At 37.3% G+C, this 12,179-nt stretch overlaps 1 protein-coding gene across 1 annotated transcript in view; it reads left to right on the top strand.

Moving 5' to 3' along the window:
- Positions 1 to 824: 824 nt before the first annotated feature.
- The window catches only part of LOC131439405 (protein stum), a 215,749-nt gene continuing 204,394 nt past the window's right edge, over positions 825 to 12,179 (top strand). Inside the window, exon 1 of the mRNA XM_058610367.1 lies at positions 825 to 1,468. The gene's annotated coding sequence lies outside the window, so the exon portion shown is untranslated. The remainder of the gene's footprint in view (positions 1,469 to 12,179) is intronic.

Below are 12,179 nucleotides of genomic sequence, written 5' to 3'. Positions count from 1 at the left end.
TAGGGGGACTAGCCCTTTCAAACACCTTTCCCCAACTTTTTTTAACGATGACCCTGTATAACAATAAGTTTGCGCAAGAATGAGTGGTGCTTTCCCTTGACAGACGCGGGATAATCGTTCATAACCCCAACCAATCGAAAACTGGGTCTGTTTATTGCCGGATTTTTTTCTCCCTTCTGGTGATCCGATTTTTAGAGGTCTCCACAGTATTGGAAATTTACTCAATCATCTCTACATCGTTTCAATATCCTCCGAAAACAGTGAAAACGCTTGATGATTTACCATGAACGAAGGACCATGCGTTTCCGTCAAAAAAACCGAGCTCATAAACGATGCTTTTTAACAAATGAATCCAACTCAAAGTCCATCATTCAACAGTAAATGGTCTCAATTTTTGTTTTTCGGCACCACAAGCCCCTACCGAAACAAGGTGTGTCCCTGTCTCAAGCCTACAACATACGGAATGGTCGTTAGCGCGCTTTTCTTGACAGGTACTTTTCTGCACCCTCTCCCTCCCACAAAACGTTCACTGAGCATTGCAGGCACGGAGCCAGCTGGAATTGAAATGAGCGAGAAGAACAAAAAAAAAACAATCGAGCCGAGCCTCGCAGGTGGTACTGCGGACCGACTTTCTACTTATGGTTGGAAAATAGGACTCGCAGGTGGACGCCTTTCGGTCAGTCCTGATTCTTAGCGGTGTTCGTGCACGGTACGGGTATGGGTGTTAGCCGTGGGTTGTGACGCGAATGGGTTTCTCCGAGGTGCCTCTAAGAAAATCGTTATTATATCGTCGATTAGTACTTGTTTTGAATTCGAACCGCGAGGATTGAAGTCTTGGACGGTGCCGGCTTCGGTGATTGTAAAGAGGGCAGTCCACGGTTTTTATCTTGGAGCTGGCCGACTTGCAGACAGGAGAACGATTGAGCAGAAATTGACACATTTTTAAGGTTTGGGGCTTAAAAGTAATATATTAAGGCGCACCCGCACGAACCGTAAATCAGCAGTCGTTCGGCCGGAAGTCAGCTGAAACTTACATAATTGAATAAGTGTTGTGCTGTTTTGTTCCACAACTAAAGTGAGCAGAGGTGCACCGGTTCTCGGAAGATTGGGAATGAAACGGGTCAGTGTTTGATATAGCCTGGGTGTGTGTGTGTGAGTGTTTTTTTAGTGCTTGACGAGGGGTTTGCTGGCCGGTGCCGACCCGATGCATTTCGATAACCCCAACGCTACTCCTGGCACTATTGACTGAAGGCAGTGTGGTGTGGTGAGGCTAGGCAAAAAAAATGGAAACTAGGTGAAACTTGATGAACTGTGGCTGATGGTTGCAATGCTTTAATTACCGTAATGGATTGATATTTTGATGAACGAACGGCGCCGTTGGCGAATGGATTAAGTGAATAAGTTTTGACCAGTGCAGGAAGTGAAACGAAATGTGATGAAGTTTACTACATGGTTAGCTACTTTTCCGGTAAAAATATTAAGATCTTTTAAAAGTACCTATTGCTATTTTTTTATTGTTCATGTATACTGAGTGTAAAAAGTATACTCGATTCTTGCTAAACCTATTGGAATAGAATTCAACATGCAGTTTAGTTGAAATAAACCAATCGGTAGGTGTTGGACTATTTTCAACCGAAGTATTAATTTTGGAATTACTTTTTCATCATTTGAATCAAAACATGGATGTGAGTTCAAAGAAATTAGCCTATACTATTCATGCACAACAATACAATGATGATATAATTCCACTGCCGGTACCATGGTTTAGAAATCGTGAAACATGTCTTCATGAGATCGTGCCTATTAGTGATGATTTCATGAGAATAATAATTTATGATTAAAATCATTTTTCTCAAAAAATCAGTAATTAGCATGATCTCATGAGAAGATATGTTTCATGATTTCTTAATCGTAGTATAGGCAAAAGGTTTTTATCCGTGTGTGATATATTGTTGAAACGATCCGTGTGTTACATTCTTCCAATCAGCATGGATTTATGCCAGGTCGTTCGGTCAGCACGAATCTCTTAGATTTCACTCCCACTTGTTATTTAGAGTTTGGAGGATAGAGTACAATTTAATGCAATATACATTGTCCTGAATGCAGCTTTCGACCGAATCGACCATCAAACACTTTTACGCAAAATTTCGTGGTTGGGCGCAATGTAAAAGTTCATTGAATGTCTTTGCTCTTACTTATGTGGTAGAGTTTTGCGAATAATGCTCGGCTCCTGTGTATCATCTCGTTTTCAAATCTGTCTGGAGTTCCTCAGGGCAGTAATATGGGTCCCCTTTTGTTCTTGCTGTTGTTCAATGATGTTGTTTCGTTGCTCGGTGTTGGTTGCAGATTAGTATATGCCGATGATTTGAAATTGTACCTTGAAGTTCGCTCTATCGACGACTGCATCCGGCTTCAAAACCTGGTGTCGTAGAAACTGGCTTATTGAGAGCATTGCGAAATGCCAGGTCATAACGTTCCACCGAATACTGAATCCATTTCGATACGACTATGAAATTATTTCAAAGAGTTGATCATGTTAATGAATTTAGATGCCAAACTTACCTTCAATCTACGTCGTTTATCTATAATTTCAAAGGCAACACGACAACTAGGCTTCATTGCAAAGATTGGGCGGGACATCAAATATCCGCATTGCTTGAAAGCATCTTGTGCCGTTTTTGGTTCGCCCTATACTGGAAAGTGCTAGCCTACTTTGGATTCCGTATCCGCTAGAATGGAAATTACGGATTGGACGTGTACCGTCTGGATTTAAGAAATCTCCCTTGGAGGAATTCGCTTGAGCTGCTACCGAATCCCGATCATCACGACTGATTGGATCGATGCAGAAAAATTCAGCAAGCTATTTTCGTGGCAAAACTCATTAACGGTGATATCGACACGTCGAAGTTTCTACCTCTACTTGATTTCGGTGCTTCACAACGATCGCTGCGCTCCACCAGTTTGCTACAGCAGAGATTTCATCGGACGACGTTCGGGTATTGCGAACCGATAATATCTCGCTTGAGGACAATTGGCACTGCTGAACATCTTTTCGATTTTGGTGAACCATCTCACAAATTTGCGCAAAAAGTACTACGTTCTACAATTTTATTGTCAAGGTGAATTAATTCAATAATAATTAATAATGGTAGAGTAAACTTTATTCCCATTGCACTAAAATGTTCTTGTGTTAGTTTTGATGAGGAACACATCTCTATTTTCTATATAGGGGTGCAAATCAGAAACTCAAGGAAAAATACACTTAGAAATGTGGTCAGGTTTTAAACACTTACAGCTCAGTCTATTTTGTATCCATTATTAATATTATTGCATCATTTGATTGGAAATATTTCCAAGATTCGATTTGAATGTATGAAGCCACGTATTTTCAATTATATATGATTGAAATTTTGATTAGTAGCGAACAGTGTCCTATTTTGTCTGCTAACAATCTCCGGCATATCGGATTTCCCTGCCATAGACGACAGTTTTGAAGGAGTAAGCGATATATCAAAGAGAAAGCATCGCTCTGATTGGTCAATCGATGCAAAAGCGAAGCTGTTGGAAACACGCGAATCTATAAATAGAAGCGAAATTATAGCTAACGTTTCAGTCCTACGTGTAGCATGCTAGAGGTAGGTTGTTGCTAGACAGCAAGACAAAAAGTTCCATAAAACGATTTGAAGCTTTAATTGGTATGCTTTGATCTTGTGTCCTGCAAGCTCGGATGAATTACCATGTTATGCCATTTCGCCTGAGTAATTGACAACTACCCTAGGGTAAATTTTGAGTGCTTAAGGTTAATTTCTAATTTATATAAGATGAATTCGATTGATAATGAATAAAACTTTATCGATTCAACCGAAATCGCAGAATGGTAGAGAAACTTAAGGTCTGAGGACAGAGGGTCGCGTGTTGAGTTTTAAATCGACCACGTGGCGGCTCGCTCAATTCCCTTTGTGCATCGTATTTCTCTTGTACTCTCTCGTATATGAGCAAACTGTACCGGGTTGCCAGCATACATTTTATTATTTTGATGAGAAGTTTTATCACATAAATCTATCGTATGGGTTGAACGTTACATAGATTCCAATGAACAATGAAAAAAATATTGCGAAACAAAAAATGTGTTTATATACAAGGAAACGTCTGTGTGTTTGGCAGCCTTGTCGAACCAATTTTATTTCTCTCTCCTTTCTCAGAATGCTATCAGGAAACCAAAGCGAAAAAATGGCGGATGCATTGAAACTGACTTTGTTTCACAGAAAAATACAAGACTTTATTTTTATCGCGATAACATATATGTTTTTATGTACTAATCGCATCTAAACTAAATTATCTAGACTTTGTCACGGTAGATTTATGATACAAGCTTTCAAAGCCGAGATATTCGATGAACAAGTAGAGGTATGCATTTCCGAGCGTTCCAATTTTCAGCAGTTCTTCATTCAGACAAAAATACAACACGACCGCTAAACTCAATGAATCATTCCGAAAATTTCACAGAATATTCTCAACTAAATTTCGAAGGAGAGAGAAATAAAATTGGCTCGACAAGGCAGCCAAACACACAGACGTTTCATTGTATATAAACACATTTTTTCTTTCGCAATATTTTTTCATTGTTCATTGGAATCTATGTAACGTTTAACCCATACGATAGATTTATGTGATAAAATTTCTCATCAAAATAATAACATGTATGCTGGCAACCCGGTACAGTTTGCTGAGTTTAGCGGTCGTGTTGTATTTTATTCTGACTGAAGAACTGCTGAAAATTGGAACGCTCGGAAATGCATGCCTCTACTTGTTCATCGAATATCTCGGCTTTGAAGGCTTGTATCATAAATCTACTGTGACAAAGTCTAGATAATTTAGTTTAGATGCGATTAGTACATAAAAACATATATGTTATCGCGATAAAATTAAAGTCTTGTATTTTTCTGTGAAACAAAGTCAATTTCAATGCATCCGCGCAAAGGGAATTGAGCGAGGCACGTGGTCGATTTAAAACTCAACACGCGACCCTCTGTCCTCAGACCTTAACGCTATAAAAGTAACTGCTTGCATACAAAACTTGAACACAAGCTTGGCGAAGAAAAGCTCAAATATCGAAATCCGTTTCGCAAAGCAAAGCCTTGGTATTACATTCCTGTAGTGGAGTTTGACCTTCTGTTTCAACAGACAGTGCATGGCTAGTGCTACGATTCTACTGACACTACGAATCTTTCCAGATCGGGGCTCGAACATACGACAACTGGTTTGTAAGACCAGCGCCCTATGCATTGAACCGCCAACCCGGGACGACCCCGTATCGCAAGTATGTACAAATCTATAATTGCATACATTTGGGATATTGATGTAATTTCGGTCGGCTACAAAACAAATACATATCTAAAAACCCTTCTTAATCCACCTAGTGGTGTGATCAGTGTTGGTGATTGCTGAAAATTTGACAGAAGCTGCTCGATTTTTATTTATATTGTATACAACATTTTCTATCCGGTAGAAGATGCTACAAGAATTCGAGTCTCTCAATGCATGAACCTCGAGAGAATTTTTTTACATTTCTTCGCTCCACTTCATACTCTGAGTATTTCATGGCCCTTAAAAAAATTTCAGTCTGATAATGATCGCCGCTGTGTGGAATTTACCAAGAGAGAATCGCAAGTTGACAATTATCGCAGAAAATCGAATCGATGATTCGACTTGATGATTCTCATACTAGGTTACCATATTTAAAAACCCTTGTGTGGAGCATTCACATACATTTTCATAGACACAAATTATACAAAGGTTATAAGCACATAGTTAGAATAAGCGGCAATAGTAAAATGATTCTATCGCAATTATCTACTGCCCATACAGAATCGGATCGCGAAACGAGAATAAGCGACCGTTTGTTGCTTCAGAGAGAATCCCCACAGCAGCGTGCTAGCCGTTGATTCTCAGACGGTTCACCGAGAGAAATTCGCTCTCGCACTAGTGTCTTTTTTTTTTTACAAGGTGAATTGCATTTACGCACGGAGTGTGGGACTCTCCACAGGACTACCCAACTGTTGATTGGAACTACCCACTAAAACACCTTGGATCTCCAACCCTACCTCCCCGGCACCACCGCTCGCACTAGTGTCTATTCTATGTTAAATGTACCATGCCGGTTTTTTTGTTGTTGCGATGATTTCCGATTCTCTTTGATGGCACTGATTGTTGCGAAGTGAGCATTCTTTGATACGATAGAAGCCATCCTTGGGTGTGACAATGCCTTTCTCTTCTTTCATAACAGTCTCATGAAAATATATTTCATACCTTCATTGAATAATTTTGGACACAAATTTTGACACCAATTGATTCAGATTGATTCAAGTAGTTCACAAAAGCATGCTTCAGTGTTTATGTCACACAGTCAGCATCATTTTTCCAAACTAGTGCTTGACATTTGCGTTGCCTGTTTGTATGAGAACAGTGATGCTTATCTAAAGAAGCTTTCTCAGTCCACTTAGTGGAATTTTCATATATCTTGAATCATCATAGGGGGAAGTACATGAAATTTTCGAAATCGAAAAAAAAAAATTTGATGCCAAAAGGCTTAGAATTGCATGAAACGTCGAGATTTAGTGTCATCTCGAAAACAATTTTTTTTAAAATATCGACTTTTTGGGACTTAGAAAAAATATCACAATTTTTCTAAGTCCCACAAAATTGTTTTTTACAAAAAAAAATTTTTTTGAGATAGCACTAAATCTCGACGTTTCATGCAATTTAAAGAGTTTCGGCATCAACAAATTTTTTCGATTTTGGAAATTTCATGTACTCTCCCCTATGGTGCTTTTTCAAGATCGAAAATTGTCAAACCTTTACCACCGGGCAGCACCCCTTACACATGTCATGGTGCTTAAACTTTTGAGCACTAAAGCTTAACAAAAATAGAGGTGATCCCAAAATTTTGGCACCCTTATATATATATATATATATATATATATATATATATATATATATATATATATATATATATATATATATATATATATATATATATATATATATATATATATATATATATATATATATATATATATATATATATATATATATATATATATATATATATATATATATATATATATATATAAGAGCGGTAAAAATCAACGTGTTTTGTCGGGTACATCACATATACCATCATATCTCCGGAACCAAAAGTCACAGCCATTTGATCTTCGAACTTGATCAATGGCCCGACAGTAGCTTTCAAACGAGCCCAAGTTTGTTAAAATCGGTTCAGCCATCTCTGAGAAAATTGAGCGCGTTCAAATATCTTCGAAAAGTGCACACACACACACACACACACACACACACACATACACACACACACACACACACAGACATTTTCCGATCTCGTCGATCTGAGTCGAATGGTATATAACATTATGGGTCTCCGAGGCTCCGTTCGAAAGTTGGTTTTTCCAGCAATTCTAATACCTTTCTATAGAGAAAGGCAAAAACAGAGTCTATATTCTGAGTTCAAGTGTTCGGTGTTGGTTCCTAATAAAGATCAATTTGAGCAGACTCTCGTGCAATTGCGGATTCGAAAGTGTGACGATTGATTGAGCTGTTTGATCGTACATCATTAGAAATTTTGGGTGCCTTATTCCACATCAATGGCACGAACAACCCCATGGGGCTGATCCTTGTAGTTTTTGTCATAGTACCATTTTTTTCATAAATATTACTGTTTTAAGGACTGTGCTCGAAAACATTGCAATAGACAAAATGGTATGTATGTATGTATGTATATATGTGTGAAGCCACTATCAGTTCAAGACATTGCCAGTGGATGCAGATTGCTGTCATAATACTTCATTCAAACTTGAGAGAATATTTGCCAGCTGCGAATACGATTTGGCACGTAATTCTGCTTAACATTTGTTTATACTATGGTCGATATGCTTGTCGGCTTAATATTGTAGCTCAACCCTGCTCCTTTGTCCGGACTTGGGACCGGCACAGTTGATACAAAATTCACATCTTCTATACATAATCTAAATACGGGAGCGGGTCATTTCGCCGAATGCCATTTCGCCGAAAGGGTCATTTCGCCGACAGGGTAATTTCGAATAAATCATATTATTATTTTTTGTGTTATTATGCCTCCTGCATAACTGCGCAGCCACATAACCTAATCCAAGATGGCTTGGCGGCATAAAGCCCCCGAGGCGACGCCGGCTGAGTTGGCCGCCGACCTGCCGTCAGAAGCGGCGACCTCTTGCATACAAACCTGTTCCTGTCTACTCAAAGCTAGGTTTCTTTGCTTTAGTTAGGTCGGACAGCACACGATTCAAATCGATGTGGCGAAACCGCATTAGATATTTTTTCACCTAGTAAACGTAAAAATACTATATACATTTGCTTGGTAGACACACCTATGCAATTGCTTTGATGCTTAGTAGCTCAAACAATTTTTCTTTGGGAACTCCGTTCTGAGGTTCATGAATCAATCTTTATTCAAAAGTACAAGAATCAATCTTTTTTCAAGAAGTACAATTGTATTTATTTTAAATCAATTCCAATTAAACTATTAAGGCAATTTCAGGAATAGGCGAAATGATTCTTTCGGCGAAATGACCCTGATCCTTTAAATACACGGTATGTTTCTTAGCATCAGGTTATTTTTAGGAATCATACCATTGACCTAACACTTCGACAGAAAATTATAGCTGATTCGAGAATTTGAACATTTCTTCGATAAAAATGTTTTTAAGCAGCTTTACCTTCGCGTACCTCCCTTAATTTCTAGACCTCAAACATATTAAGTGTATTCGGGAATGCATTCAAGTATCGAAATTTCCATCAAATGTGGGGGACTCAACACTACCCATTAAATTCTGTGCAACACCATCTTGTTTAGACACTTTTATTAATTCTTTCTTAAAATTTATGTGGTTTTTAAGGAAACCGTCCCTGGTTTCCCGCGCATTCGCTTCTTTGTCGTCCAAATTCTTTTTTGTTGTATGAAGTTCAGGCGAAGTTAGCGGATTTACTTCATTCGGTACAAAAATATCACCGGTTTCGCGTAATTGCATGATGCAAGATCCCACCAAAATCGTGAAAGTGTCACTTTCGTGGAGGAAGCACATTTGGTGGCATTCTGCTTTATATATTTGGCGCTGATGGTGTCGATTGGCTTGCTGAATTTAACGCAACCATAGGTCTTTTACTACACCAAGTACTTCTGGGCAAATTGTTAGGTCTTCTTCTTCCGAAACTTCTCCGGAACATCCAGGCGGGACATGCCGACGAAAAACTCCAGGCCAGAGATCTGCTTGGTGTCCGTGTTACTGTACGTCTCCTAGCCCATTACGTTAGAATTTCGGCAGCGCCAACGTGTTTGGCCTCGTCCCAAATCAGAAGGATTCTGCATGAAGTGATCCAGGTCCGTGCGTAGGAATCATTCAAGGGGGATGGGGTTCAAAAGGTGGGGAAGGCGAAAAAATAGGAAATAGAAGGAACTCTGAGAACGAAGTATGAACTATCAAGTTATTTGCCCTTTTATATAAAATTTTTTCTATTGTTCATTGAACTTAATGTTGAAAAGTTTCCTATGGGGGAGTTAAAACTGAAGTTCGTCTTTTCAAATCCATGTAACTCTTGGTTGACTTTATTACACCCAAACCTCCATTTACGTAACTTATATATGTATATATGTATTATTATACGTACGCATGTGTGCATTTTTTTTTTGTTTGGGTTATAGAGGTTTTAACCTTAAGGTCATTCGCCTCTTCGGACCAGAAAAACTTTCTGACCCTATGTGCGGGGTTGCAAATATTTGTATTTCTTAATACTGCAAATATTTGTATTTCTTAATACATATAAATATTGGTGAAGTAAAAGCAATCATTTATATGTATAAATATATACACATATACGCAAACGAGTGAGTGTGTAAGCATACATACATACATATATAAGGTTCGTAAATGGAGGTTTGGGTGTACAGGACTACGCAGAATCAACTCAATCGAACCGATGGATAAATTAAATATTCTTTTCTCAATTCTCAAAAGAATAACATCCTTTATTAAAATTATCAATTTTCTCTCATTTTCAAATAGTTTTTATTTGAAAATTCTACGAAAATCTACGAGGGAAGACGGGGGGTTAAAAAGTACCAGATTTTGGTCTACGTGGTTTATGAACGGGCCCTTTGTTTGAAGTGTCCCATCGATATCTCACCACTTCATCAGCTTTGCGTCGAATCGGTCCGATGAGAAATTACATCTTCCGAAACAGATCACAAGCCTGGAAACAATATTTTCGCGTCCGAGGTTTAAACACAGACTAACGGACAGGACACTCAAATCAAATTCTTCAATCATTTTAACGGTCATTTCGAATATTCCTTTAGTTGGGACAGTACTCGCATATGTCATGATGGCGCCACGTTACCCTATCAAAACCATCCTGTCTGTCATCTAGACTGTGTTTATTTTTTTCATTTACCAACAAAGTTGCCATTCATACAGAATTAATTGATTTGTATACGTCCATGCGAATTTAATGCAGGATACAGATTTAATACATATTGCCAAAACTATATACATAATTGTGCCTACTTCTCATCCTCCAACGCAATACAAAATCGAACCCGTTTTGTTACAATATTTACTTGCTTCTGGTCTGCCGCCACTTAATTTCGGGTGAAAATTTTCAACACAATAAAAAATAGTCTAGATGAACAACGTTGAGTCAAATAAATGGTTACCTTCCAAAATCGCGAAAAAGTTAAATATATTATCAACGTAATCCAGTAATTTATTGTGACGATTCATATTCAAATATTATGATGAAATCAGGCATCCCTGCAAGCAGCTGATCGGTGTTGACAAACGACGGGAAACCAACTAGTAAATCGTCTGGAGATCAACCTATGAACTCTAAAAATCCGTGCATGTGATATTTGTATAGGAAATTTAACGAGGGAGAAAACTTTAGAAGACCGCAGAACAATCCGACGGTTGGAGAAAAAGTCTCATTTTTTAATATATCTAGCACCACTGCTGCTAGTAAAAGTAATATGATGTGACTTTCTTTTAATGTGCTGTAACGGTTGATTCGAGTTGTGTGATGTCATCAAGATAGTTACTTCAGAGTATAAAGATTATTTTTAGGTAACAAACCATGTTCCAAACCTTATTGTAAAGACACAAAAAAGTCATGTAAATTATGTTTTTGTTTGCATAAAATAGTACCATCTATATCTTCTAAACTATAAGAGATAGAGAGTTTATATCTTCGGCAAAATTATTTGATTTAAGTTTATCTAAAATATTGTAGGAGATTTCAAAAACCTATTTCTTTAAATTAAAAAGTTAGACTTTTTTTGTGTCTTTACAGTGAGTTTTGGAACATAGCTTTTCACTTAAAAACAATCTTCATACTAAGCTGAGTAACTATTGTGAACATATCAAACAACTCAGATCAACCGTTATAGTATAATAAAGAAAAGTAAAATAATATTACCTCACGCAGAGAAAAATATTGTACAAATAACTAAACTTTGGTTTCACGCAACGATTTATTTTGTTGAAATAGTGACAAAAGAAAATCTGATTTGAAATTGCATATATTGTTGCTTGAAACTACAAAATAAGATATTTGATTTTGCTCAGTGCATTGGTTTGTTTCAAGAAATATTTTGTTAAAAAAAACAAATATTTTACTTGTGCGTTCCTGTCAATTTCTTGACAAAAAATTAAATATTTAACAAAAAATTAAATTTAACTTTCAAAATAAGTTTAAAATTAACTAGCTTTAGATAAAGATAATATTATTAGTTCTTTGAATTTAACTTGGCAGTTGAAATGAACGATAAGATTCAAACCTAAAATAATTAGTATTTCAACATACGCTTTTGTTTGTTGAAATCATACATTTTTGTTTGTCATTATTCTTAAAAAGAGATTTCTTTCAAACTAATTTTCAAGGTAATTTTTTAAACTAATTTTATTTCGATTTTCATCCATTTTAAAATTTTAATTGCTTTCAATAGCTGTTAAGCCCTTTTGCCGTGGGACGATCAAATTTTTCACATGTTACAATCAGAGATGGCATTTCACTAGAGTGATACACCAGGGCGTAGGTTTCAATTATACACTGCGGATACATTTGCTCCGCTCCAC

The sequence above is a fragment of the Malaya genurostris genome, chromosome 3 (genome assembly GCF_030247185.1).
Source record: "Malaya genurostris strain Urasoe2022 chromosome 3, Malgen_1.1, whole genome shotgun sequence".
NCBI lineage: Eukaryota > Metazoa > Arthropoda > Insecta > Diptera > Culicidae > Malaya > Malaya genurostris.
This window is presented reverse-complemented; position numbering and strand designations above follow the sequence as displayed.